Below are 24,879 nucleotides of genomic sequence, written 5' to 3'. Positions count from 1 at the left end.
CCCCGTCTCTACTAAAAATACAAAAATTAACCAGGTGTGGTGGCGGGCGCCTGTAATCCCAGCTTCTCGGGAGGCTGAGGAAGGAAAATTGCTTGAACCTGGGAGGCAGAGTTTGCAGTGAGCTGAGATCATGCCATTACACTACAGCCTAGGTGACAACAGCAAGATTCCATCTCAAAAAAACAAAAAAAGTATACAGTTTAAAACAAACTGTATAATATTATTGCTGAAAACAGAAAATAAATCTATATGCATTTAAAAAAATACTAAAAGTATATACACCAAAGAGTGTTTCTCTGTTTTCCAAAATTTCTGTATTTTGAAGTACAGTAATTAAATAAAACAGTGAAAACTATTCAGAAAGGGATCAAATGTAGTAGATATGCAAAATCCGCATTAAATAATTATGCTTTAAAATAATAATAATAGGTCGGGCATGGTGGCTCATGCCTGTAATCCCAGCACTTTGGGAGGCCAAGGTGGGCAGATCACTTGAGGTCAGGAGTTCAAGACCAGCCTGGCCAACATGGTGAAACCTCATCTCTAAAAATACAAAAATTAGCCAGGTGTGGTGGCATGTGCCTGTAATCCCAGCTACTCAGGAGGCTGAGGCAGGAGAATCGCTTGAACCCAGGAGGCAGAGGTTGCAGTGAGCTGAGATCGCACCACTGCACTCCAGTCTGGGTGATAGAGTGAGACTCAGTCTCAATAAATAAATAAATAATAATAATAGCTCTGACGGTCCCCAAGCCTGGATCATTCAGGATGTTTTCTAGGCTGAAGCTGGACATTAGATCAAAAAGAAAACAACATAATATTAAATGCTTATATGGATATGGTGTACTGTCTTTCTTCTGGAAATAATCAAAAGCTAACTACACCAACACAGCCAGACTTCAATCTAACCTAAACAACAGATGACCCACATACACAAAATAAACAACGAGGTAGATAGCAGTGTGTAAAAGCAATGGATCTGGCAGGTTTTGCAAGGTGGTAAGCCAAGGGGGCGGCTCAAAAGTTGCCAGCATAGACAGGAGGGGAGGGGTGTGGGAGGGTTCCTCTAGCCATTGAGTCAGAGGTTTCAAGAAGGAAATGGAACTTCGCAGACTGCTACAATAAAGGAAGGAGATAACCATATCCTTCTACTGCTCACTTATATAGAACCTGAATAGAGAAAAGAGTAAGTTGAGAACTTCTGAACCATGACCTTCAGTAATGGGCCAACTGCTCTACTCTGACACCAGGCCACTTCTCATCCTGCTTCAGGGTCTCACAGAACAATTAAACCCCTAAGCACCTTGCCTCCGGCCTCTGGCAGATGGGACTGATGTTAAGCTAAACCCACAGGAGGTAGGATGAGTCCAAAAACCATCTTAACTTTGTTTCCAAGGGGCCTTTTTTGGTTTTGCCTGTTTTTCTCTCTTTCTCCCTCATCATCTCACATAGCTAATCCAACCAACAGTGTGGACCCTTTGCAAATTGTCATAATCTTTTCTGTCCCCATATTTTTGTCCATAAGTTCTCTCCCCAGTGTCCCATTACTCTCAGAAAAGGAGAAGATCTTTGGGAGAAAATAAACATATTAGTAGCAAATTCTAGAACTGTACTGGCTGAATAAAACTTTGGGCTCACAGAAACCGGTTTCGGTTCACTCTTCAATCTTTTCAAATGTCACCACCATAGAGTCCCCTATATAACTTACCCTATTCACCACCACATCATATCTACAAAAAAAGACCATCTCAATAATCCCCCAAACACCTGAATTGGCTGGAGTTGCTTCTTTCTTTCCAAAGAACAATGGGGTCCTTGGGGCTCCTTTGCCCCACCAGGGCTGTGCCAAGGACACAGGCAGGAGGAGGTTGGCAGGCTGTTCTATTTTTTAGCAAGCACTGGCAGTACTTAGAGCATTCAGATGATTTCTGTTGATGCTCGTGGGGATCAGCTTCTAAGCTTCGGGCTTGCAAAAACAGGGCTCACAACTTTCATATCAGGAGAGTCGATTGCACATGTGAAGAGGCCAATTAAAAAAAAAAATCACAAGGAGAAGTGCTGCGATAAGCTAAGTAGGCTTTGTTCTGTTTGGAAAAGGGAGGGCCTGGGAACCCCGATGAAGTCAGAGCTTTTCCCCTCCCAAGGGCATCTGTTTCCAGGCTGCAAAAGAGAGGAACAAGGGGGAGTCCACAGGCTGCAGGGCAGCAGAGCAGCGTGCTCATGACTGCTCAGGCACATCTGATAACACCAGGCCTTCCTGGAGGTGGGCACATTCTCCTCCTCTGACCCTGAGTTGGAGAGGTGACACTGATTTACAGCTGCATCTCTTCTTCTTCCTGTCCCTCCAAGCCAGCCTGCGGTCTGTTCAAAGCACACTCAAGGGAAAGAGAGACCAATGAATCTGCCCAATTGGGAAGTGGTTTTGAGCAAGCACTGATGTTCTGACAACACGCTCTGTCTTCAAATTGGTCCCTTGCCCTTCAGTGAAGTGGGTCTTGATCTGTACAGGTGTTGGCCAGGGGCTCCAGGACACAGAGCCTTCTCTCTTAGCGTGGGTGACCCTGTATAAGGATGTCTTACTGGCATTAGATTAGGATTGACATTAGTGAATGCTCAGCAGGCAGTCTCCCTTGATTGTCCTTGGAACAGCAAGAAGGAGGGAGGGGAATATCTCCTAGACTAGAGATGGGAAGAGAAAAAGGAAGGCTGTTTAATGGAAAACTGTTGTAGTTTTTAAAAATTGTGTTTACAATCTATAGGATTGTAAATTGGGAAAAAAGTCTTTGTCTGATCAACTCAACCATCCTATATTAGGACTAGGGCTTTGCTGCTATAACATAATCATGGTGGAATGTATCTCCTTGATGGACCATCATGTAATTTTTTCATATCTCTATCTTAAATATATATTTTTAAAAGAAAAATAGAAATTATCTTTCTATAATCAATTCATGAAATGAATGGGCCTGTTCGATGCTGTGTTTATTTTGCTTTTCTGCAAAGTTGTTTTGGGGAACATTCCATATCTTTAGATTCTTTGTCACTTAGAGAAAAAAGATTAGGCCAGTTGGACGAAATCCATGAGAGAATGAAATATGAGTTCAAGTGTCCTAGTCTCTGTAAAACAGTATAAACTCACTCCCGGTGGATAGGGGGTGGGAAGCTGGGAAGCTGGGAACCAAGAAAGGCTGATCAAGAAGTGGGCTCCCTCCCTGGACCTGTACCCCTTGTTTCTGGCTTTGCCCCTGCTGGAGGGACCAGTCCTGACTAGTCAGGGAAGCACAGCTCTCTGCTGGGCCTGGCTGCCTGGCATGGCTGGAGCTGGAGAAGCCTTACCCATACCATGCTGGATGTTTGCTACGTCTCCCTTTGCCTCTTCCCTTGGAGACCTTGAAGGGCACCTTTGAGTAGGGAAAACTAAAAACCCAAAGTTACTAATTTGGAGGATTGGCAGGGAGAGACTTTATCCTAGCCAGGATATCTGGGTTTCCTTGAAGCCCCTAATGCTGGTCCCTCAATAATTTGATTTCTTGTTGCTCCTAATGCAAACTTGTTAGGAAGACCCCCAGGCCACACCCAGCAGGTCTCGACCCCACCAACCTTTCAGCCTCATTTGCTCTCTGAACTCCTGTTGCACTGGTCTTCTTTCAGTTTCTTCTGGTTCTGTATTCCCTCCTACCTGAGGACCTTTGATCATGCCATTCCCTCTGTCTGGAACACTCCATCCCCTCCCCCTGCTTTATCTAGCTAACTCTTTTTGTCAGTTATCTTTTCTGGCATAACAAATTACCCCCAAACCTAGTAGCTTAAAACAAACATTTGTTATCTCACATATTCTTTGGATCAGGAGTCTGGGAGCAGCTTAGCTCGATGGTTCTGGTTCAGGGTTTCTCAAGAGGTTACATTCAGGCTGTCAGCCTGGGCTTTGGTCATCTGGAGCTATAGGATCTCCTGCCACGCTCACTCAGTGTGGACCTCAGTGCCTCTCAGGCTATGGGTGGAGATCTCAGTTCCTTACCATATGACCCCTCCATGGGCTGACTGGGTGTTCTCAGGATGTGGAAGCTGGCTTCTCCCAGAATGAATGATAAGAAAGAGAGAGAGAAGGCACCCAAAATAGAAGCTGCAGGCTTTTGTGAACTAATATTAGAAGCAACACATCATCCCTTCTGCCATGTGCCATTGTTACACAGACCACCCTTGATGCAGTGTGGGAGGAAACTACACATGGTGTGAATACCAGAATGGTGATCTTTGGGGCCATCGTGGGAGGCTGGCTTAATTATCGCTTCCTTTCCCTTAAGATATACTTGTATGGTATGGGTCCAAATGGCCTCATTCATGTCTGTCAGGTGACTGACCATTGGCTGGGACAATGAAAGTGAAAGGGCCATGTGTCTGTCATTATTCAGCCAGCTAGCCTGGGGGAGTCCACGTGGCAGCTACAGAGTTTCAAGAATGAGAATGGATAGGTATGAGGCCTCTTAAGGGCAAGATTTGGAAGAGGTACAATGTCACTTCTACCACATTCTATTGGCCAAGACAAGTCACAAGGCTAGCCTGGATTCAATCGGTGGAGAATAGACTCAACTTTAATGGAAGAAGCCACAAAGTCATAGTGCAAAGGGGTGTGGATATAGGAAAAGGGGAAAGTGCAACCATTTCTGTAAACACAGCACACCAGAGTATCCCCAGAGCCTAGTACAGTACCTGGCACGTAGTAGAGACTCAATAAGTAAAGTATTTCTTACAGGGATGAGTTTGAACATTTTACCTTTAGTTGTCCTCATCTTGTTCTTAGCCTGTCTGCCTCACTGCTAAGGAAGCACCTACAGACAAGAATCCTGTCTTATTCATGTTTGTGACCTGCAAAACATGGACATTGCATAGAACTCTACTAGATGATGAAAAAAATGCAATGCCAACTCTTTTCAAACCCTCTCTGCACGTCGCTATTGCTATTCCTTCCTCAAAGCTTAGGGGCTTCCACAGCTGATTTGCACAGGCTTTGCAATCCTGAGGACCAGGGCTGAGATCTGAAATTTCGTTTACTGACTGTGTGATCTTGGGCAAGTTCCTTCACTCTGCTGAGCCCCAGTTTCTTCTCCTACAAACTGGAGGTGGCTACTGTTGTGGGGTGAAGTGCAACTGGATATGTGAAGTGCTGAACATGTAGCAGGCACTGAATAAATGTTATCCTCTTCCCTTTAATTCCCTCTATCAACTTGATCATTGTCTGTCCCCTCTGTCCCCGACCCTGGTTCACCCAGCCTGTCCCAGGAAAGCCACATCTGTCCCATGCTTCCCTTGGTCTCAAGAATGCAGTCAATGGCATAAAGCTGAGTACAGCTAAGCTCCCATGAGTGGTACAATTCCTGCTGCCACACACGGGCAGGAACACTGGATCATATGGAATTGTGCCCCGCCTGGCACAGCTCCCCTAATCCAGAGGACGTTCACCTCGTGCTCCTCAGGTTTCCAGAGGTCCAGCTGCCTCTGTTGCTCTGTCCTTCTGATTTGTACTCTCCAGCCATCATAAAAGTGCTCACTGTCTAGGTCCATGTAAACATACTCTTGACATTTCTTCTTTCCAGGTCAGCTGTCTTCTCACTAGGTTCTCTCTTTTCTTTTTTCTTAACCCTCCCTGCCTTATTATTTTTGACCTTTTCCATATGCCAGGCAGCATGCTAAGCACCTTACGCTAATTGTCTCATTGATTTTCACATCAGCTCTATGGCATAGGAACCATTATCACCACTATTTCCCTTATGAAAAGATTGAGGCTCCAAGAGTTCACATAACCTCTTCATGGCCGCACACTTGGTTAGAATCAGGATTAAACCTGGGTTCTCGTCCCAAAGCTATACTCTCTCTCTTCACACCCTTCACTTGTTGCCTAGTTTTGCATCCTGTGGCAACTTCCTGCTAGAATGTTCCTTATCTCTATATGGCTGGTCTAGATGTTATCAGCATTTTCTTCAAAATTACCACCTTCATCCTCAGCTTTCATCTTCCTTTTTCTCTAGGGCAATACAGTTCAGTAGAACTTTCTGTAATGATGAGAATGTTCTCTGCACTGTCCACTATGGTTGCCAGGAGACATATGTGGCTTTTGTGCATTTGATATGTGGCTAGTATGACTGAGAAATTGCATGTTCAATTTTATTTCATTGTAATTAACTTAAACTTAAATAACCAGACACGGGTAGTGGCTTCTGTATTGGACGGCACACTCTAGGGTCTTATCTTAGTGCAGTTTGTTATTGGGGGGAGAATAAGTGGCAGGAGGTAGTGAAAGGTAGATGGGGAGAAAGGCAGCTTGAGGAAGCCACAGAACTCTTTGTTCATGAATATGGACCCAAGACTAAGCTTCTCAGAAGGACCAATTATTTAATGAGGTCCAGATTCCTGGTCCAAGATTCTTTCCTGGACCTCTGCCTTCCAATCACCAAATTCCTGGTGATGTCATCAAGCATGCCAGGCTGTAGGAATTATGTTGAGGCTCTTCAGAGAGGCAGCCTTCCTGAGCAACATGCAGAGTGAAATGTGCTCATTTCAGGGTAGGGCAAGTGTGAGAAGTCTTACTGAAGCAAGAGTTCCTTGCTGCTAAAATCAATACTTAGTAAAAATGACCTTTGGCCTGTAGCTGCAATTGCATAGAGCTTCCCCCTTCAAGATTTCTAGAATTGCAGATTGAAAAACCCACAGCAATGGTTCCAAAAACTGAAATGCCATTTTTTTTCTATTAAACCATGTAGCCTCTAGGACTTTCACACAAAGCAATCTTAGAAGTGGTTACTTAGTGAATTTGACTGTAGTGAGCCTTCAAATGTTAATAAATTTCTATTTGAAAATTATGCCCATTTCTGGAAGCCAAAATTCATTCTTTTACTTACTTATTCATTCATCCATCCACAAACATTTTCTGAGTACATGGGAATTCTAAAATGCAGGTGGGGGAGAGGCATTTAAAAAATTAGAAAGACAATTTTTATAGATTCAACTGTTTTTTTTGAGATGGAGTCTCGCTCTGTTACGCAGGCTGGAGTGCAGTGGTGCGATCTCAGCTCACTGCAAGCTCCGCCTCCTGGGTTCATGCCATTCTCCTGCCTCAGCCTCCCGAGTAGCTGGGACTACAGGCACCCACAACCACACCCAGCTAATTTTTGTATTTTTAGTAGAGACAGGGTTTCACCGTGTTAGCCAGGATGGTCTCGATCTCCTGACCTCGTGATCCGCCCACCTCGGCCTCCCAAAGTGCTGGGATTACGGGCGTGAGCCACCGCGCCCGGCCCCATCATACTTTTATTATGGAACTTAATACACTGAAATGTATTTCTTCCCATATCGCCTTCTGTCTCTAGGTTGGCAGTCCTGGAGGTCTAGGACACCATCTTATTGACTACTGTGTTCTTGGCCCCTAGAACACTGCCTGGCACATAGTGGGAGTTTATTAAATATTCCCTGAAGGGACACAAAACCACAGAAATGTGCTCCTAGGCTAGGTCCAGGGTCACCACAGCCCAGCAGTCTGTCTCTAACATGGGAGTCCTTCAGAACATAAGCTTCCAAATCCCTGAGGAATCTGAAGCAACTTACCCTGAGATCAGCCTTCATGAATTCATCAAATCCCTCTTGGCTTTACTTGTATTTTCAGCCTCCAGTGTGAAGGGATAAAAATTCTTTTAACATACTAATCACAACTAAGACCGCCTTTCTTTTTTTTTTTTTCAGATGTCCTAAAACTTCATATAGTTCAAAGGTTATCCTGTACCTACTTCTAGCAACACAATATTTAAATGAAGATTTATAAATTAATTAAAAATCTAAAAAAGATGATAATAGTCTCATCCATGACTTTCGCAGTTTTGTAAGCTTCTGTCATATCCATTTTCAACTCCTGCCTTTACAGACCAGAAAGATTTCTCAGGAAAAGCATTTTTTTGAAAATAAAAGTCTCCCATTCCATCTGTTTATCATCTCTGCATACTCTCCTCTGGGTACCTTTCCTAAGGGTCAGTGACAAAACCTGTACAGAATATTCATTAATTTATTATTTACTTGAACACTCATTCAACAATATTTATTGCATGCCTACCATGTGCCAGGCACTGCAATTTTGTATTAGGCAAAAATGGAATAAAATTACAAACCAGGAACACCTCCTTGTTCTTCCCCCCTGCTATTCTTCCTGGCTCAACTTCTAGAGCAAACACTGATGTCTGGCAGTTCATCACCCCTTGTGTTTACCTACTTTCTTTTCTTGTTTTGAACAGTTGATTATCTTTTAGAAATGTTTTCTTAAGTTTTCACAAAGTAAAATTGTCTTCTTTCCCTGGAAAGGTTGTAAGTTCCTAGGAAAGATGACAGAAACAAAGCATTGCCTTGGAGATTTTCACCTACCCCTTTGCAGTAGGCAGGACCATTTTAAAGGTGAGGAAAAGGAGGTTCTGGAGAGATCAACTCAGCTGCCCAAGATCTCTCAGCTGATTGATGATGGGGCTGGGATTCTTACTGAACATGCCTGGTTCTAAGCTACCAGAACTGCCAAATCACCAGCCTGCCTCTTAGGGTGCCAGAGCTGGTGGCTCACACTTACTTGAGTACCCCAGAGAGCTGAGCTCAGAGCTGGCCCACAGCAGACACTCGAAACTATTTATGGACTTGACTTGATTTAAATAAATGCAGACGGTTTGGCTGACGCAAGGCAATTAACCTGACAGCACTTCTTCCCTCACGTTATAGACAGATGGTGGCTCTTCAGGAGAAATGTGAAGACCTGGAGTGTTGTGAATCATTATCTCTTCCTCTCCCCAGCTAACCGAGATAAAAGCTGTAGGCTTGGCCTTGACGTTGCCCTTTTTCAATTTCTGTCAGAACAAGCCACAAACCTTAATGCGTTTGAGTAGCGCTCAGCCAGCTTGCAATTATTTGTGGTGACAGGGAGCAAGGATGGCATCCACCAACCCTGCCAAGTTTACTTTGGGCCACAAATGTCAGCGTCTCTCCCCTGCCCTTCCAGCAGAGGTTTGCGAGTTGCAGGGTGTTGGAAGGGCCCAGAACAGTTTGCAGGAGTGAGAGTGCAAGATGCCACCAGGAGTGAGTGGTCTCAGAAGGAGCCAAGAGCTAGCTCCCTATGTCTTAACACACTCTAAAAACACAATGGCTATTTAAATGCTCCTTTGGTGTTGAAAAATGGTTCTAACAAAAGATCTTTTGCACTTTTCTAATTTTGCACCATGTGTATGTATTACTTATTCAAAAATAAATGAACTTTAAAAGAAGATCTGCATATTCTCACATCCAAAGCCTAAAATAGCAATAGCATACAGTTGATGTCACAGCACTGGCCTGAAGTCAGCGGAACTGGGTATTATTAGTTTCTACTTTGCCACTAATATTGTTTGTAAAACACCAATTTCTCTGCTCAAAACCCACTGAAGCTCAATCACCTACAAGATAAATTCAAACTCATTAGCTTGGCCTATGAGATCAAGGGTGATCTGACTCTTATCTCTCTGTCTTAGCATAGATTTCCCCAAAACCAGGCCCTAAAAGGATTTGGTTTCAAGTACTGCAAGATCACTTGAGGGAGCTGATCCCCAGAGTGTGGTAAGGTAGAGGGGACGTTGAGACAACCAAGAGGAATGCCGAGAAAGGGTGCCTCATGAGCAGGTGACCACCATAGGAAACTTGGGTTCAATCTCCCACAGCGCCTTGGAGAATCTGTGTAGAACACACCTTGAAATTATCTAAGGGAAAGGAACTTGTGGGATTTGTCCATTAGCTCCCCTCCTCATTGGCTGAGGGCTGACTGGAGGGCATCCACTCTGATCTTCTAGTCTGCTTTATGCAGGAGATGGACATGCTCTCAGGAGCAGAGCATGCACTCAGGCAGGGAGATGCAGGTGCACGAGTGGTGAAGCTGTAGATGGGCTCAGTAGATACAGACTGAGGCCACAACACTTTGCAGTTCTATCAACAGGTGGAATCAATTTCTCTACTCCTTGAATGTGGGCTGGCCTTTTGATGAACAGAACGCAGAGGTTACAAGGTTGTAGAGGTTCTTAGCTAGAACTCAAGAAACCGCACAGTATCTACTTATACTCTTAGATCTGTGCTGCTGCCATGTGAATAAGGCCAGGCTAGGCTGCTGAAGGATGAGAGACCTCATGGAGCAGAGATGAGTCATCCTAGCTGAGTAACCCCAGATCAACCAGTCCCCAGCCAACCTGCTACTTGATCACAGACACATGAGTGAACCCAGCCCAGCCCAGAAGGAGGCCCAGCTGAGCCCAGCCAAAATTGCTGAGTTTGTAATTGTGAATTAAATAAATTGTTGTTGCCTTGAACAACTAAATTTGGGGGCAGTTTTTTAAGCAGCAAAAGTTAGTTGATTTTGCATTTAGGCCAAGGGCTACATGGAAGTAAGAATTGGAGATAAGAGGCTGGGCGCAGTGGCTCACGCCTGTAATCCCAGCACTTTGGGAGGTCGAGGTAGGCGGATTGCCTGAGGTCAGGAGTTTGAGACCATCCTGGCCAACATGGTGAAACCCCATCTCTACTAAAAATACAAAAAAAATTAGCTGGGCATGGTGGCATGTGCCTGTAATCTCAGCTACTCAGGAAGCTGAGGTAGTGGAATTGCTTGAACCAGGGAGGTGGAGGTTGCAGTGAGCCGAGATCGTGCCACTGTACTCCAGCCTGCACGAGACTCCACCTCAAAAAAAAAAAAAAAAAAAAAAAAAAAAAAGAATTGGAGATAAGAGAACTGTGCACAACCAGATTCCTGTCTTCAGGTGACAGGATGGTTTCCTTTGCAGGGTTGTTATTGGGGCTGCTCATTGTGGAAAAATGCGTAAGAGTCTGAGAGTGTGGCCTGCATTTTTGGAGGGGTCTAAGCTTAATATTAAAAACAAAATCAAAGCAATTGCAAATCTCTTTTATTTATGGTGGCAGAGGGTTGAACTTTTTGTCTGTTCATTCGCAGATTACTCTAAAAAGACAGGGAAGCCTAAAGTTCACTTCACTTGGTTGTTACTTGGTTCTGTTTGTCACATTTAATATTTCTAAGTGTCTAAAGACTTTCTCTGGAAACTTCCTGTGTTCACAGCTCTTAAAATAAAATAATAAATTTAAACATACTCCTGCATTCTTGTAGCAGATGTTGAATTCCAATCAGAGGATGAGGAGAAGTTTCATGTCAAAGGACATGTCATTTGGCCTGAGTCTGGTAAAATAAATGGAATGTGGGCAGGTAGAAAATGAAGGAAGATAGAAGTAGTTTTCTAAACTTTGATACATATGATCAGACTCTCCCTAGAAAGACTGAAACCACTAGACCCCAAAGATGAAGGTAGAATGCATACTAATGCAGCAGGGTGAGAAAGCGCCGGCATGTGGTGCAGAGGGAGGCTGCAGTGTGAGGAGCGATGCTGGGCCAGGACACAGCAGTATGATGGGAGAAGGGCAGGGATTCTGGGGTCAGGCTTAACTACTGGCTCTGCCATATCCTAGCTGTGGCCTTACGTGCACTAATTCACACCTCTGGGCCTCAATTTCCTCAACTATAAAATGGAGATGATAGCTACATCAAAGGACTGTCATGAAGATTAAGTGAACTAATGTAAAGTCCCTCCAGGATGCTTGGCCATAAAGTAAATGCTGTCTAATTTTCACAACCATCTGAACTACATTGTTTTTCTTTTTTTTTCTTTTTTTTTTTTTTGGACGGGGTTTGGCTCTGTTACCCATGCTGGAGTGTGGTAGCATGATCTCGGCTCACTGCAGCCTCAACCTCCCAGGCTCAAGCAATCCTCCCATCTCAGCCTCCCATGTAGCTGGGACTACAGGCACGCACCACCACACTCAGCTAATTTTTGTATTTTTTTTTTTTTAGAGACAGGGTCTCCCTATGTTGCCCAAGCTGGTTTTGAACTACTGAACTCAAGCAATCTGCCTGCCTCGGCCTCCCAAAGTGTTAGGATTACAAGTGCGAGTCACGACGCCCAGCTGAAGTATATTCAAAACGATGTCAATGGATTCCTGGATGATGGTGCCTCACATGGCCACTTGCCTCCCCAGACCACCAATAGAGTTGCAGGTTTATTAGTTTATCTTTTTCCGCCTGTAAAATCGTTTCTGGGTGAAAGGGAAGCCTCCAAATAAACCCCACTCTCATCTCCAGGTTCTCATAGAGCCCACTACTCTGGAAGGTCCAGCTGGGACCCTGCCATTAGCAAATGGTTGATGCTCCATGTTGTATGAGGGCCCTCTATTGCATCAGCTTTTGCTTTGACAAAGAAATTAAAAAGGAGTAAGTTAGTCTCTATATTTAAACTTTCTTGTTTTTTTTTTTTTTTTGAGACAGAGTCTCGCTCTGTTGCCAGGCTGGAGTGCAGTGGCACAATCTTGGCTCACTGCAACCTCTGCCTCCCGGGTTCACATCATTCTCCTGCCTCAGCCTCCCGAGTAGCTGGGACTACAGGCGCCCACCACCACGCCTGGCTAATTTTTTTGTATTTTTTAGTAGAGACGGGGTTTCACTGTGTTAACCAGGATGGTCTCGATCTCCTGACCTCGTGATCTGCCCGCCTCGGCCTCCCAAAGTGCTGGGATTACAGGCGTCAGCCACCCCGCCCAGCCTCTATATTTAAACTTTCAATGTGGAAATGCAGGCACATAATTAGTTTAATGAGCTAAGCACTGGTGATAAATGCTGAACTGCAGTGGAGAAGTCCTTTGAACCTGTACATAGACAATCAGCAAGTGTTTCATGATGTTCATGTTTATGGCAATTCTGATGGAGAGAGAATCTCTGATCCTTCTGGGAAGAGGAATTGGGTCCCTTGATGCATGAAGATTTGAATGTTCACTTATGATTTGCTCAAAGTTGAATTTTACAATTTTTTATTTTAGAGACAGAATCTCATTATGTTGCCCAAGCTGGAGTGCAGTGGCTATATTCACAGGTACAATCATAGTGCACTATTGCCTTGAACTTCTGGGCTCATGTAATTTTCCTGGGCACTGGTATGCTGTAGAATAAACCCATGGGTCTTTCTTATAAAAATCCTCAGTCAAGCAAGGGACTGGGATTTGTGAAGCTCTCAAAGAAATGAGGTGGTGGCTGCCAGCTGGCTATGCCTCACTTCCTTGGGAAGGCCTCTCCTTCCATCTGTTTCTCCCCTGAAGTTCCACAGGGTTTTAGGATGCTCTGGGTTGCCTGGGGCCTCAGCTCTGTGGACGTGCAGCTTCCCCTGCACATTGCATCTCTGAATGAAGGCTTCCTCTGGAGGCTTTAAGAAAAAAGTGTTAAGACAAAGAGGGCAAGTTGAAATTGTGAGATACTGCAGAAAGAAAGATCCTGGACTCTGGAGGCTGGTGCCACTCTTTCCTGGCTGTGTGCTCTTGGGCAAAACAGGACCTAACTTTGGAGTCTCCTTCTTCACTGCTGATACAGGGGCCTGCAGGAGCATTCAGTAGAGGCACTTCTGCTTCCAGAGCCTGGTCTCTCTGAACAGTGGTGCCTTACATGGCCACTCGCCTTCCCAGACCACAGCGCCTGATGGAGACCCGAAGTTGGGTCGATGCTCCGGTGCTGCGACTGCCTCCTCCACAGGCCAAGACTTAAAACTCCTACTGCCTTTGTTCCTTGTGTGTTTGTTTTTTCCTAATAAAAACTCAGAATCACTTTTATTAAAATAAATGAACAACTACAAACAAAAGGTAGAAAGGAGGAGGATGCTCCCAGGAGCCAGAGGAACACAGACCCACCCGCCCCTACACACCCTGGGCCTGAGGGCCTGGCCCTTTGGCCTTCCTTGTGTCTTTTTCTCACTTGTGGGGAGGGGAGAAGAATGAAGAAGCTGCCGGAACTCCCAGGCCCTGTGCTCTCATGGTGTCTGCCTGCCCTGCCATTAGCAGGGCAGGAGGTGGCTGGAGTGGAGCAGGGTTGGGAGTGCATCAGGGTGTCGGGCAGCAGGGCTAGCCTGAGCCAGCTCCGCAGGTGCTTCTGGCTGAGGCGAGGCTGACCCTGGGAGCACCGCTGGAATAGTGGCCACTGGTAGCGGCTAGATTGGCAGCTCTGGGCACTTTAGAAGTTCAGGGATGCCTCAGACTGGAAGGGTGGCATCTAGGTGGGGCAGGAAGGAAGGGTAGGAAAGGTTCCTCTGAAGTCAGCATGGCGGGGATTAGTAGTAGCTGGGAGGGGACAGTTACTCAGTTCCTGCCATGCCCTGCAGACTGGAGCCCAGGGCCCAGTGGCTCAGAATCCTTGGGAACAGAATCCTCAAGAACAACATCTTGAGCCTGGAGGAATACAGCAGTGGTTTGCCCAGGTTGTCCCCTCTGCCCAGAGAGTTCACCTCTACTTTGTCAACCCAGAAGAATCCTGGCATCCCTTAGGATCTAACTCAAATGTCCCCTCCCCTGGGAAGCCCTCCCTGACTGCATGCAGGAAGCATTCCTCTCTAAGCACACATGACTTTGTATTGTTATTCTCCTGGGAATGCGACGGAACTTTTCCTAGAGATCCAGGCCCCAGTGGCCAGGAGACCTCTAGAACAGACTGGACCCCTTGGTAAATGTTTGCTGACCTAAGTATGGTGGAGAATGCTTGAGGCACATCTTCTATCTGTGCTCCAAGAAGGAGAACGACCCCTCACCAAGCCCATTCTCGTGGCCTCCACTTAGGAACTGATGCCTCTCACCGATTCCAATGGGAGCTGTTCTTTCTGAGCCTTTAAGTTCTGCCACTGCTCACCTCCTGAGAGGCCATGTGACAAAGTAGGGGAGGTGTCCTCTGGAGCAAGGGTTCCTCAGGTCCAAATTCTGTTTCCACCACCTACTAGCCATATGGCTCTGGCCAGGTTAGAAGATTGCCAGAGTGCCTACTGGCTATGAGGACTAAAGGAGTTACCATATGCAGGAGCACTTAGATCAGTGGCTGGTGCATCACAAGTGCTCAGTAATGACAACTATTATTATTATTATTGTCTCCCCAAATCACAGAAGCAGACCTCCACACTGTCTCAGGGACTGTCCTGAGTGCATCGGGAGACAATGGGTGTGTGGGGACTGGCCATCCTGCAGCTCTCCACAGTCTTGGCCAGGTCCCATGGGGGAGGGGCGGCCATGGCCGGTGGCTAAGGACAGGCCTATGGAAGGGAGGGCCTGGGGGTGACCTGGCTCCCGGTACCGGATCCCACGCACTCATAAGCCTCTCCAGAACTCCCGAGTGAGGGCCTCCTAGAGCTCAGGCCTGCCTTTCTGTTTTTGGCTTCTTGGCCTTTACTGCGTCCTTGGGGACAGGCTACTATTTTAGGTAGCAGTCAAAATAAAACTGAGATTAACCCAGAATTCTTGGCAGTCAAACAATACCATAATTATGTGCTTTTTAACTTCAGAAATCAGGCAGCCACAGCTGACCCGCCACGGTCCATGGGGTGCCCTGGGGATACTAAGGCCTCCATCCTGCGCTGGGTCACCTCTGCACACTCTAAGCCACAGGCAGCCACTAGAGGACTGTGGGGCTCTGAGGGACGCTATTTCTCCTCCTGGGAGCCATTGTCTGAACAACAATACAACTTGCTTTCACACGAGACGTTGCCAGGTTGGAAGGGTGACTTATTACTTTCTATATAATAAATCCTCTTGCCTAAGTCCCAGTCCCAGGGACTGGTGGGCTGTGAGGGAACAGAGGAGGCTTGTGTTCCGGGCTGGGCTCTCAGGGCAGGAAATCACCCGGAGGAATATGTTTGTGCTTTGATTGCCGACAAGGGCCGCAGACCCTCTAGTCAGGCGAACAGGCCCCTTCCTCTTTGCAGGAGCCAAGGGGGAGGGGAGGGAATTAGTCACACACAAGAGCGACAGGATTAGGCCCCTGAGAGTAAAATCCTTCACTCTAACCCAGAAAGAGGAAAAAAGAATGGGAGATTCAAATAGATGGGGGTTGAGATGATGTCAGTAAAGGTCACCGCCTGAAGAACAAAGAAGCAGCCGTGATTAGAGGCTTGGGCAGATCTCTAAGCTCTCAGGCAAGACCTCAAAATGCCTGGAAGAAAGAAAGGAACCAATAGACCCCAGCTCCAGAGGCAGTCCCAGAGGTGTAGCTGGAAAAAAACAATTTTCCCTGAAACACTGACTTGGCCCCAGGAATAAGGTCCTTCTGGAAACCTGATGCTCCTAGCAGGGGTACACATCTTAGCAAGGAAAGTGGTTTGCAGGGAGATTTGAAATAGAAAAACACACTCCAGTGTCCTCTGGCCGAGCTGCCCTGTTGGCATGGAGGCAAACAGATACCCTGCATGGTGATAGGCTTGCATTCCTTTAGGGAAAGGCCATCTGGGCGTGGACACCCAGCATTCAAAGGAGCGATGTGCTGGAATGGTCTGGCTGCTCCCTCCACACCACGATGGAAGCTGCTTTTGCTGATGACTGTAGCTGCGCACTGTGCCCCTCTCAACCTTCAGCATCCTCCATTGACTCCTTGCTCCAGGGTCCTCAGGCCCAGTCTTTTCCACCAGCTCCCTGGGAGAGTCTCCTGGGAAGAGCACATTTCTTTAAGGATGGATTCTGACTTTCCACTTGGTTTTAGTTTGTTTGATTTCCACCCCCTCAATGCCTTTATTAAATGTCTTTCTCTGCCACAGGAGCCTCAGGAACAACAAGACTTGGGAGGTTGTTCTTGAGGACTGAATGATCCTGAGACATGAACCTTGTCTCAGAGACAGGACCTTGAATTTGATCTAGGAGGCAGGCAAAGGAAAAAGAGGCTGTGATAACCACTGAAGGAGGCCAGGAGTTTTATACAGCTGGGACTGGAATGCAGGGCCTCTCGGCGGTTCTCTTGGTAAAGGCGGATGGGTTTTCACGCTAGAAGGGCTACCCTGCTCTTATTTTCCCATCCTGTGTGGTCTCTAATTACAAGGAGATGTCGAATTCCATTATGAAAGAGAAGCCACTTGGCCACCTCCCTCTGGGGACCTCATAGCAGTGCCTTTGTCTCTGCAGACCTGGAAGAAATGAACTGATCCTCTGTCCAGGGCAGGAGGAGCTTTTGATGAGCAGGTTGGGGGGCAACAAAGTGATTAAGGAGGGCTGAGCACTAATCCCACTGAGCTGCAGCCTGTGCTTGGGCAGCATAGCCAAAGTGAAAACAAGGGGAGCCACAGAGGGGAGCTCCACAGAGGGGAACTGAGGCCCCCAGAGTTAGGATGCCAGCGCTGGTGGCTGGGGGGTCCATGTCCAGCCTTTCAGGTGGGGACATTGGTAAAGAAAGGGCCACCATCACACCAGTCCCATTGTGAATGGACTTCTGAAAGGCTGAGTCCATTACTGGCCTGCAGTGCCTTCCTGGTCTGTTTCTGCTGCTGGGGCAGCCCTATCTTTGGGCCTTCATACACAGGAGCCCTTGTTTGTTGGACTGTTATAACTCCCAAGGAATAGACGCCACCAAATTTGTACATGTAAGTGGTGCCTGCAGAGTTCAGAAAGCTGCCGTAGATTCTTTCTTGTGCAAGGGGGTGCATCAAAGGATCACATTGCAGAAAATGCCTGCTTCCTGCAGCACTGTGAGCCTGTGTCTACAGGGATGACCGGCTGTCCAGTCTGAGCTACCTGGCTCCCCTCCTGCCACCCAGCCTGGTGTCCAAGGACTCTCATCTGGGAAAGGTCCCATCTAGTGAGCCTTGGAGAGGTGGGCCCCTTCTCTGGGATGGGCCACAGGAGAGGGAGGTGCTGGAGAAGATGGCGGGAAGCCGATGCAATGTCCTTACTACCCCTGACCTGCCACTGGTATCTGAATAGGATGGGGCTGGTGGAGGTGTCCTCAAGGGTTTCTCTCCACTTCCACCCACCAACCCATAAAGACCTCTGAGTGCATTAGCCCTCTAAACCATTCTTAGCTGAAACCCCAGGAAGGGGTTTCAGTACTTGAAACTGCCTGACGGAAGGGTCCAAGGGAACTGATGAGTGAGGGAAATGCTGTGAGCACCTGTGGGGTAAGTTGCACCAGCCAAGAGCCTCTGTCCCTGTTACCTACTTCTCCTCACCCTGCTCTGCTTTGTCTTTCGTAGCCCACAGCACTCGTCGCTTCCCACTACACTTCTACGTAGTTCACCTCCTTCTCTTCATTGTCTATGTCCCACTCACGTGTAAGCTCACAGAGGCAGAGACCCCGTCTCCTTTATTCAGCAATACATCCCAAGCACATATAATATTTCCTGGCACCAGTAGGCACTCAAAAATATATACTGAATGAATAAATTTCATGTGGGATGTGGATGCATGATGGTATGTGAAATATTATAAGATTAGACTTCCAGAAATAAGCATTACATAGGGACTGTGAGGGCCTTAAAATGGCCCAGCCTGCCTGTACTTCCTTTGCTAATGAGGCCGAGCATCTTTCCACATATTTATCACATATTTGTGTTTCTTCTTTTGTGAAATGCCTGCTTATGTCTCTTGTTCATCTTTTCTCTTGGGTTGTTTGTCTATTTCTTTCTGATTTGTAGAAATCTTTTACATATTCTGGAAACAAATCCTATATTGATCCTATTGTGTATCTCCCAGTTTGGGGTTTGTCTTTTCTATTTCTTTGTGGTATATTAATTTTAATGTAGCTTAATTTATTAATCTTTTATGATTAATGCTCTCTGTGTCTAATGAATTTTTTGTATTCTGAAGCCATAAAGATATTCTTCAGTATTCTCTCTAAAAGTTTTAAAGCTTTGTCTTTCACATTGAAATCATTAATCCACTAAGAGTTGATATTTGGGTAGAGGTGAAGTAGGGATCCAATTTTTGCCTTATTAACCACCAATTATCATTACTTATTTACTAGCCCTTTCTTTTTCCAGGAATCGGCAGCTTCACTTCTGTCTTATATCAAGATTCCATATTTGGCAGGTCTATTTCTGGGCTCTCTATTCTGTTCCATTGGCCAGTTTTTCCATTCTGGCATCAGTACATTTTATCTTGATCACCACTTTATAATAAGTCAATAATATCTGGTAGAGAAATTCCCTCTTCCTTATTCTTCTTCTTCAGAGGTTATTAGCTTTTTTTTTTTCTTTTTTTTTGAGACAGGGTGTCACTCAGTTGCCCACGCTGGAGTGCAGTGGTGAACACAGCTCAATGCAGCCTTAACCTCCTAGGCTCCAGCGGTTCTCCCACCTCAGCCTGCCGGTTCTCCCACCTCAGCCTCCTGAGTAGCTGAGACCACAAGTGCATACCACCATGCCCAGCCAATGTAAATATTTTTTTTTGAGAGAGAGAGACAGGGTCTCATTATGTTGCCAAGGCTGGTCTCAGACTTCTGGGTTCAAGCAATCCTCCCACCTTGGCCTTCCAAAGTGTCAAGATTACAGGCATGAGCCACCGTGCCTGGCCTATTAGCATTCTTAATACTTTACAGCCCACCTAAATTTGGAATTATCTTGTCATGTGTCTCAAAAAAAAATTCTGTTGGGATTGTGAGGGGAATTGCATTGGCTTAACTGCTTTAATTAATTATTTTAGGGAAAGCTGACGTCATTGTGATAGGGAGTTTTCCTGTCTATGAACTCAGATTACTTCTTGACTTTTAGGCCTTCTTTAGTACCTTTGGATAAAGTTATACTTCTCTCCACATAGCTCTCACACTTTTGCCCACAATCTGGATTGTGTCTTATAGTTGATGGCATCTTGCAATTATAATTGGCAGTCTTTTTCCTTTCTTAGAGTGCATAAAGTTGTGGTTCATCGTATCACTGATGGTGTCTTAGAGTCTATGAAATACACTACTTTTATTGCTTTGCAGTGGTATCTTTTTAAAAAAAACAAACCACTAAATTTCTGCCCACAGGTGGTGACTACAATTAATTTTTGTATATTGATTTTGTATTTATCAACAGCCTGTACTTCCTTTACTAATGAAGCTAAGCATCTTTCTACATGTTTATCAAACATTGGTGTTTTTTCTTTTGTGAAATGCCTGTTTTATGACTCCTTTCATCTTTTCTCTTGGGTTGTCTTTTTGATTTGTAGAAATCCTTGCAGAGCTTTTATTTATCTAATAATTTTAAATCTGTTTTCTGTTCCTTCCACTGACTCTTGTACATGGTTGGCTTTGTTTCCTTGCGCATTTTGCAGTCTTTCATTGTAAGCTTGCATTGTCATGGTCTTAATCTGTGGAACTATGGTCCTAAAGTGGGGATGCTTTCCTGCAGAGGGAGTTTGCATTTGCTTCTGTCTAGATCCAGATGATGCATTAATTTGGAACCACATAAGCCCCTTAAGAGGTCCCTGGATTTAATGTGGCAGCCTTACCTTACCTCTAGCCCAAGGCTTTTCTTCTGGACTAGCTCCTAGATAGGCACTTACTCTCAGGTCAACTTTCACTCTTGGTTATTTATTGCTTTACCCAGGTTTAGTTTCAACTCTTGAATTTGGGTCAGAAAAGACTGGGAGAGAACTTAGGGATTCACCATACTTCTTGTAAGCTCGGCAATGTATTAAAAATTGGACTTTATTCAAGAATTTTGGATCCAGTCATTTTGTAATGGGAGAGTCCTTCAGCCTATCTGTGGCCATTACCTCTTGCCCTCCACTCACAAGGCAGGTACCTTTTAATCCAGACTGCACACTTTAGGTCAAACCATCAACTCTAAAAAATTACCATTACAGAAGTTATACATGCCTTCTGTACAAAATTTGGAATAAACAAAATAGTACAAAGAAGAAAATTAAAGTTACCTATAAATCCCATTCCCACCCTGGGATATAATCACTTTAATATGTTGGTGTACGCAGCAGGTTGAATAGTGGCCCCCCCAAAAGACACATCCACTTTGAAACCTGTAATTATAATCTTATTTGGAAAAACTATCTTTGCAGATGTAATGAAGTTAAGAATTTCAAGATGAGAACATCCTGGATTTGGGTGGGTCCTAAATCCAATGGCAAGTCCTTAGAAGAGACGGGGCAAGAAACAGACACAGGGGAGAAAGCCATGCAAAGACCAAGGCAGGATTGAAGTGATGCTGCCACAGACTAAGGAACATCTGGAGCCACCAGAAGCTGGGAGAGGCAAGGAAGGATTCTCCCCTTGACCCTCCAGAGGGAGTGTATCCCCACTGACACTTTGATGTGAGGCTTTTGGCCTCCAGAATTGGAAGAGAATAAATTTCTATTGTTTTAAGCCATCAAGTTTGTGATAAATTTTTTACAGCAGCCCTAGTGAAATGGGAAATTCCTTTGTCCCCCTCGCAGGGCGTGTGACAGGGGGAGTGGCTTGCTTCCTTAGTACCCCGCTGCTCAAACCTCTAGGGGAGCACACAGACGGGCAGGTCGTGGGGCTCCGACCCCATGGCAGGGTTGAGAGGTTGATGTTTACAGCTCCTGAAGCCCCAGTGGGCGTGTGTTACAGGGTGCTCTTTTAGTTTTGCTGTCTGTAGGCGGCTTGTGTTAACCAGTTCAATTAGACCCTCTACCCTGTTGCAAGGACAGAGGGCTTTCTGTATCCTGGGTTCTTGCCTTGGTGTACCAGAAGAATTGGATCACGCGTGGGCTTGGAGAATGAGTGCAAGGTTTTATTGAGTGCAGATAGCTCTCACCAGATGGGGGAAGCCAAAAAGGGATGGAGTCAGGCTACTCAGCTGTCCAGGCTCTCCTCCAACTGCCCCAGCCAAACTCTGCCTTCTTCCAGTGCTGGTCAATGGCCTGCAGGCATGCCGGCATCTGTCATGCCCTCTTTTGCCAGCGTACTTCCCTCGACGTCCTCTTGACATCGAGCCACTTGTGTCTTCCTCCACCGATCTGCTCCTCTCAACGTCCAGCCATCTGTGTGTCTGCCTGCTAGGGTCTCAGGGTTTTTATAGACATAGGATGGGGGCGCGGCAGGCCAGGGTGGTCTTGGGAAATGCAACATTTGGGCAGGAAAAAAAAATGCCTGTCCTCACTTAGGTCCGTGGGGGTGGAGCCATAGCCAGGGACCACGCCCTCCTCTACCCAGCACTTCCCTTCCCGGCTTCCCTATCATTTAAAGGGACCATGCTCTTCCTTTCTGTATCACTAGGACACTAACACAGGGTATATCTGCTGTACACTGTATTTTCTAGGGTCAAATTCCCCAGGAAATACATTCTGAGGCAGAGATTTTCATGTAGGCAGTTTATTGGGGAATGCTCTCAAAAACAATACAGATGATCTGGACTTACGGGGTTATGTCCCTATAAACCTACTGTGAGTTGAAAATATCTTAAGTTGAAAATGCACCTAACCTACTGAACATCATAGCTTAGCCTTGCCTCCCTTAACTGTGCTCAAAACACTCACGTTAGCCTAGAGTTGGGCAAAATCATCTAGTACAAAGCCTATTTTATAATAAAGTGTTGAGTATCTCATGTAGTTTATTAAATACTGTACTGAAAGTGAGAAACAGATAAGTTGTATGGCTACTGGAATTACAGGTTCTACTGAATGTAGATAGTTTTTGCACCATCAAGAAGTCTAAAAATTGTAAGTTGAACCATCATATGTTGGGGACCAACCGGATCTGACATGCTGTGAGAGGAGTAGCACTGGGCAGAGGGGAAGTTGAACTGCAGTGCAGTTGTCACAGAGGCCTTAACCCACCCCACCGGAAGCCCTGATGCTGGGATGGCTTCTCAGAGTTGTCTGAGATTGAGGCCAGGGAGCCAGGCCTTGATACCTCTGCATCAGCCAGTCATCAGGAGGGGTATACTGTGGGTGGGCAGCTCCCCTCAGAAGAAGGCAACGTTTGGGATGTCCTGGCTGTGAGCCCTCAGCGGGCACCACTCCAGCATCTGGGGAAATGAGAGCCTCTGTCCTGAGATGGAGAACTGGGGCCACATCAGCTTGCACTAAAATAACCTTCCAGTCATTTCTACGCTTCTCTCTAGTACACATTTTCAGTTTTAGCACTTAATTTCTGAAACACTTGAATCTTATGCATGTTTATACATAAATTTAGCAGAATATTAAAGCATAAATCTATTATCAAACACTAGTGCATTTTATGTCTTAAATTGTATAGAACAGGCTTATTTTAAGAAAGTAGAACTATTCCATATGACTAAATTATCATGTGATTTTTTCCAGGAAGCAGTTTTCTTTCCATATAAGCATCTCTCGGTTCCTCCAGATGTCCCTCTTGACACTAGTTTGTTTTTAACACATATTATTCTCGCCTGGTGAGCTTTTCTCCTTGGAAGCCCTCCCTGTCCCTCCCCTGCCAACACCTGGCTCACTCCTGCCCATCCTTCACGTCCACAGAGAGGCCTTCACTGACTCCCCTTACCCGAGCTCTCCGACAGTACCTGGAACTTTCCATCTTATTGCTCATCACGCTTGTAATTGCTGCTTCAAAACTGGGCTGACAGTGGGTGTGCAGAGATATCTGGTTAACTGCATGGCATTCCAGCCCGCCACGCCTGGGACCTAGATTGAGTCTTATTTGCCACTCCACACCTTCAGCACCCAGCAGAGTGCTGTACATTTGTGGACCCTTGCTAAACATTTTTGAATGACTCTGTGATTTTACACAGTGGTTACATGTTTATACACATACGTCCTGTACTCTGCATATCCAAATCGCTTTCCCTCATATCAAGGAACTGAAAACCCCCAGGGTATGGCCCTGTTAGATGCTCTACTTGAGGTCTGTGGCACCAGCCTGGCAAAATCCACACATCCAGCACCACTGACCTTTTAGTAAGTGCTGGAGGGAATGTCTGAGTTACTTAAAAAACATGTCTGGGATCTCCCCTACAGAAGATTCCAAGTAATATGTGTCGGTACTCCCTCATCCGGAAGGTGGAGCTTACCTCCTTCCCCCACCTCCCTTGAGTGTGGCTTGCTTCAGAGAGTACAGAATGGAAAGTGGGGAAAGAACTGGCAGTAGAGAACCCTGGCAAACACTCCTCAGCTAGGTGATCCAAGTGAATGGACATCAGGAATAAGTCATGTGGGCAGCATGTGCCCTTGGTACATTGTGATGAGAAAGGTACTGCACCTCTGTGGTCTTCCTCCCCAGAATTCATAACCTTAGTCTAGCCACAGGAGAAGCAGCAGACAAATGAAAACCAAGGGACAATCTACAAAACACCTGACCAGTAAGTACTCTTCAGAACTGCCAATGTCATCAGAACAAGGAAAGTCAGAAACAGTCAGAAACAGGCCAGAGGAGGCCAAGGATGACTCTGTGCAGTGTGGTATCCTGGATGGGATTCTGGAACAGAAAAGGACACGGGGAGAAAACTAGTGAAATCCAAATAAAGGGTGGACTTTACTTACTAGTATAATGTACCAGTATTGGTTTCTTAATTGTGACAAATATTCCATGGGAATATAACAGGTTAACAACAGGGAAACTGAGTGAGGATTCTATGGGAATTTCCTGTACTATCTTTGCAACTTTTCTGTTTATCTAAAGCTAGTTTGTTTTTTCTTTTTTTCCAATCTAGGAGAGGCACAACAACGATTCTATGCCAGGGGAAAGCCGCTGGGCCTGCTCCGCCCTCCAATTAACCCATTTTATCTGAGAGGCTGGAAAGGAAGAAGGTACAAGGCCAGGGGCTCAGCTATGAAAACATGTTCTGAATGGGATAAAAACAGCAGTGGGAAGCCTCTGTCTTATATAAATAAATAGTAGATGTTAAAGTAAAATAAAATAAAATAAAATAAAATATTTCAAGTGCCACCTGAATCCAAGCAATTTTCTCTCCCTTTGGCACAGTGCATGGCTGAGAGATTACAAAATGAGATTCAAAATCTCCCAAACAGTCCTTTTCAGGCATAATGCCCCAAGTGCCTGGGGAGTAGGGAGTGGGAATATTATCCTCCCAGATTTCAAGGGGCCTTCCCCTCACCTGCCCC

The 24,879-nt window shown here is 45.7% G+C and overlaps 1 protein-coding gene across 6 annotated transcripts in view; it reads right to left on the bottom strand.

Annotated features, from left to right (window-relative positions):
- Positions 1-24,879, bottom strand: part of BCAR3 (BCAR3 adaptor protein, NSP family member) — a 278,588-nt gene that overhangs the window by 144,031 nt on the left and 109,678 nt on the right. The gene's annotated exons all lie outside the window — the stretch shown is intronic.

Source organism: Pan troglodytes, chromosome 1, assembly GCF_028858775.2.
Source record: "Pan troglodytes isolate AG18354 chromosome 1, NHGRI_mPanTro3-v2.0_pri, whole genome shotgun sequence".
In the NCBI taxonomy this organism is placed as follows: Eukaryota; Metazoa; Chordata; class Mammalia; order Primates; family Hominidae; genus Pan; species Pan troglodytes.
This window is presented reverse-complemented; position numbering and strand designations above follow the sequence as displayed.